This window comes from Ruditapes philippinarum, unplaced genomic scaffold (genome assembly GCF_026571515.1).
Source record: "Ruditapes philippinarum isolate M1 unplaced genomic scaffold, ASM2657151v2 ctg23512_1_1_1_1, whole genome shotgun sequence".
Lineage (NCBI taxonomy): Eukaryota > Metazoa > Mollusca > Bivalvia > Venerida > Veneridae > Ruditapes > Ruditapes philippinarum.
In genome coordinates, this window is record NW_026865417.1 from 10,350 (window position 1) to 15,830 (window position 5,481).

Below are 5,481 nucleotides of genomic sequence, written 5' to 3' on the forward strand. Positions count from 1 at the left end.
GAATAAAGAACTACGTTCAACAATTTGTCTGTCACTTATTGATCTACCGATATAAAGGAAATATATATGTTTTTACGACCCCTCATGGTGAAGCACCAATTCAAGTTTTGACTGTATTCCTGTTCTTTATAGGTTGAATATGTCGCTTGTTGAGGTCTTGGGGCCTTTGATTTTTTTATGGACACTCGGTTCCATCAATAACTACACGTGTATTGAAATTTAGACTTAAAGTCTGAAGGGAGAAAAGTAGCGCTGTTCATATGAGGTAAAGGGTTAACGGGAAAGGGTCTTACAGAAAAGGTAAACATGGTGGTAAGCCTTAAAAAAATAATAACGCCGTAGCATTACTTGGTTTTAATTTAATAGTTTGTAACCATAGGAACGATATTGCAGAGCGGCATAAATCGAATCCGTACTGGCTTTACATATTGTTTGTCCGACCTTTGGATGCTTTTCATATTAATTGAGTTATAGGTAATCTCATGCTAGTTTAGAAAATCAGTTCAAATTTACTGTTTTATAGAAAAAAGAAAATACCGTAAAATTTGAAACCAATTGTAAAAGTAACAGATAGTGTTCAATTGATAATGCAAGTATATATTCTTTGAGACTATACACTCGAAAAACATGTAATACTAAAAAAGATATTTAGATGTAGGAGAAACATTTTTTTAAAAACCGTTAAGTAAAGGTGGCTGATTTGGTACGCTTATGTGTAAATTTGTTGGAAAATAGCGACAACAACCAAAAAGGAAAAATTTTTTATTTTGTTTGTTTTTCCTACCACAAAACAAAAGGAAAAAAAACCGTCCCCGGTTTTCTTGGGCAACCCCACGGGCCTTGTTGGGGGTTGGATAACACCTTTAATTTAAACCCCAAAATATTACAATTTGGGTAAAGCCGGCCCATACGCGCCTTTGGGGGTGGGCGGAAAAGGGCAATTTGAAAAAAAAGGGCCTTTGGGCGGGGCTTTTTTGTTGGGGGCGGGTTTGGGTTTTGTAGGGGAACGCCGCCAAAAGGGAATTAAACATTGAAAAACGGCCGAATCGCGTTCCGGGGGTTTAAAAATTCGGGTTTAAGTTATTTTTTTGGATTTTTCCCCTTTTTTTTTTTTTTTTTTTTGGAATTTTTGATTTTTTTTTTGAGTTTTAAAGTCTTTAAAAAGGTTTTTAAAAAGGTTTTTTTTTTTAACCCTTTTTTTTTTTGGTTTTTTTTTTTTAAATTTTTTTTTGTAAAATTTTAGGGGGTTTCTTTTTTTGGCCCCTTTTTATTTTTCCCCAATACTTTTTTTGGAAAAATTTTTTAAAAATAAGGGTTTTTTTTCCAAAAAAAAATTATTTAAAAATAAAAAAAGGCCCTTTTTTTTTCGATTTGGTTTTTTGGTTTCAAAATTTAAAAACAGTAACCCAAATTTTAAAAAAGTTTTTTTTAAGGCTTTTTTTTTTCAGCACGGGTTTTTGTTTACAAAATGATTTGGAGGAAAAATTTGAAAAATTTGGGTTTAGGCCAAAGGGTTTTTTTTTTGGTCAAAATAGAAAATTTTAACAAAATTTTTTTTGTGCTAAAATTAAAATTTAAATTAATTGAATCTTTTATTTTAAAATAAAGTTTAAGGGGAAAAAAATTTTTTTGGTTTGTTTGATTTTTAAAAATTTTTTTTCTCTGGACAAAAACCTTTTTTTGTAATTTTGAAAAATTTTTTTTTTAATTTTTAATTTTTTTTTTTTTTTTTTTTCCAAAACCTGGATATTATAATGAAAGTGGCAAGCTGTAGGTATAATGGTGACTCATCAATAATTGTATCGGGAGGATTTACCAAAATTGCATCATGATTTTTTTTATAGTTTTATCCAATTGTTAAGTAATTCTTTAAAATAAAAAGAATACAGTAAAGTTCCGCTTAACGACCGGTCCGAAAATACGACCAATCCGATAATACGGGCAGTTTTTGAAAGAACCAATTTTTTCTCTACATATTTCAATGGTCGGAAGGTCCGATTATACGACCGGTCCGCTATTCCGTATTCCGACCACTTTCAACATCAAATAATGTTACCGTACATTGTCATGATTTTACTTTATTTTTAGATGGACATGGAGATGGACATTTTTCCTGGGACTACCTCCTTGATGGTATGCCCCAAAAAGGACAGGTAAAAGTTTATTACATTTACCATGGTGTATGGTAAAGTTTTCTCTTTCTGCTACTCACTTGTCTTCAGTAAGTGATGAAACAAAAAATATAATGAAAACACTTATTCGTTTTTAATGTTATAATTTAAAAACGAATGTTTTGTCTCATTCATTTGTTTCAAATTAAGGGTTAAAGAGGTAAAAGGATGAAAATGTCGAAAAGATTAATTTAATTATATAATTTCACAATTTGATAAAAAAAAAGCCACTGTTCAGATAAAGAACATTTAAATAATTGTAGCTTAACAAATAAATGCCATTAATTTTCTGATTAAAAAGTATGTTTTATGAAATAAATTTTGAAAACAGTGTATGTTTTGATGTTTATTTTATTACCAGAATTTATTGTACATATATGTACACTTTTTACGAGACAAAATTGCAATGAAAATGTTGTTGATGTTTTATTATTATTATTATTATTATCATTATCATTATTATTATTATTATTATTATTATTATTATTATTATTATTATTATTATTATTATTATAATAATTATTATTTGTATTATTAATATAGTTATTATTATCGTTATTATTATTATTTATTATTATTATTATTATTATTATTATTATTATTATTAATATTATTATTATTATTATTATTATTATTATTATTATTATCATTATTATTATTATTATTATTATTATTATTATTGCCAATTAGAAATGAATTAAAATGTTGCAACACCGAAGTTACAAATTACTAAAAGTACTACTGTGCTTGAGCATTACATACGTTTTGAAAGAAAGTACTCTTCCTTCACATTAACATTCAAAAACATATATTGTAGAAAGATAGTCATCTCAATATTCCATAAATAACTTTCACAATTTCTGATTATTGTTTAACATTGTTTCTTTTCAGTTCCACATAAAAAGACCTGCAGTTGACCAAGATCCGCTTGACGTACATCTATAACACTAACACACTTATTAGAACCATGTTATATATAATCATTATTAAATACACGGTATTTGGTACGGTTTCGATTGGAATTGGTTCAAAAATATATATAGGCAATGGGAAAGCAGACATTAGAAAATGCGTGATATGGTGTAGGCGTTATTTCGAGAAATAATGAGAACAAAAGTTTCTTTACGCTTATGACGTGGTGAAAGTGGTCCGTGACAATTTATCTATAAGTATTGACTCTTATAATGTAAATATTCATCACAGCCAAATATATTTTCTGCAAATGTGTTTGTTAGATATTATATAATTATATATATTCATATATATTCTTATATGTATGTGTGGGATAGTATATGGATTTTCCGGAAAACCCTCGTATATCGTGTGGTAAAAAAGAAAGATTACAATGCCAACATTTGGTCAAAATGGCTTAGAAATAACATGATATCGAAGATTATGTTTTCATTAGAAATGATTCATGTTGTCATGAACATTAAATATGTTCGAAAGATAATGTCATCTAGTAAAAAATCTAATCGTTTGAATTTAGAAAAATACGAGTGTAATTATATGCTTTTTATACCCTTCAATATTACTGTAATCTGATGTTATAATATTTATTTATCCTAATAAGAACATTAATCTGACGATATTTAATGTATAAATCATATTTTCATAGGTCTTGTTTCATGTACGTAATTCACCTATTAATCAAGAAATTAATTCGTCATAAAAATGAGCAGAAACTGAACATTACCCCAATCTGAAATTTATTGCCTTACCTTCATACAATATTCTAATCATAACAGTTTTTACACAATGTTTCAAGCAGATGAATAACAAAAACTTGTTATCATAATAGGTTTTTACTGGAATATCAGTAGTCTCAGCAGTGGGGTTAGATAAATAAAACAATGAATTGTGACTAAAGCTGGTGGTCTTAAATGTGGATAAGTGGGGTAGTCTTAATTGTGGATCATGTAACCATTAACATTACAAACAGAAAATTCTGTTCTTTTAAAAAATGGGACTAATTAGAGGGTTGGTCTTAATTCTGGTGTGGTCTTAAGTAGGGATTCTACTGTAGCGTATTCTGCAATTTCAGATGAACGCAGTAGAATCGTCTTGAGTGCGCAATGATCGCCGTGACAGTGCCGTAGAGTCGCAGAAAAAGAAAGCGCCGTACACACGCAGTATAAACGCTATAGAGACGCCGTACAATCTCCGTACAAGCGCCGTGGCTAATTACGGCGTTTATTCGGCGATCCTTCAGCGCTTTCACGGCGCTCTTGTTGCGTTGTAAGAGATGTTACTGAGTTGCTACGGCGTCCTTACTACGATCCCACAGCGCTCTTTTCAGAACGCCGAGTGAATGCGTTTGTTTTGAGCATTCTCAAAATGCGCGCCATCGGTCGGCGTTCTATGCGATGACACTGCGATGCTATAGCGATTCTGCGGCGATGTTTGCGATCCTACTGCGCTCACCCTGGCGTTCTGAATTTTCTTTGGACGCTGTGAGAACGCCGCCCTAGTGTGACAGGGGTTTAACTTAAAGAGAAACACGGTTCATTATACAATTTGCTATTGTATTCAACACTTTTTTGTACCATAGATACTTAAATGCTTACTGAACATGGATTCAATTCGTTAGTGTTAAAATTAAAGACAGAAGAGTTATTATTGCCTCTGCACTAATACTAACCATTTGTATATATGGGATGTGTATTGTTTTTTGCTGTTGTTTTTTTACATCATTTCTTGCTATAAACAATTGTGCATTGCCATTGTCGTTTTACTTTACTTTAAATAAAAACTACCGAATATGTAAAAAAAAATTATCACACTCTGTATGCAAAAATAAAAATAATTGTTAACTATGACCTTCTATGGAAATTTACAATCATTTACATGTGTAATGTATGTCATGTATTATAGTTTGCATATATAAAAAGTAACAGCTATTATGTCTGTAACTTATTGAATTTATTGTTAATATCGATGTGAATAATTATGCCATACTTTTGTCATGTATGTTAATCTTTTCACTGTAACAACGTATTGGCGAACTTGTATATATGTTTGTGCAAAATAAATCACGGGAATATAGTTTTAATAAAAAACTGTACTTGTTCTTGTTCATACTAGTTAATAAGTCGCTGTCTTCCTGTAACCAGACTGGAATACAGTTTTAATAAAACATTGTTCTTATTCATAATCACCTCTCACTGTCAGCCAGTGATCACGTGCACGTGACCATAAATCACTGGAATATAGTTTTATAACCATTTTAATAATTATATGGAAGTTTTATTAATGATGATTTTATAAATTAAATAAATTGCAGACATAAACGATTTTTTTGGCCTTTTTT

General features: G+C 30.0%; 1 long non-coding RNA gene across 1 annotated transcript; it reads left to right on the top strand.

Moving 5' to 3' along the window:
- Positions 1 to 2,041: 2,041 nt before the first annotated feature.
- On the top strand, positions 2,042 to 5,230 carry LOC132728937 (uncharacterized). The gene is made up of 2 exons (XR_009625549.1): positions 2,042 to 2,153; positions 3,063 to 5,230. It is a non-coding gene; the product is annotated as an uncharacterized LOC132728937 (long non-coding RNA).
- Positions 5,231 to 5,481: the final 251 nt, after the last annotated feature.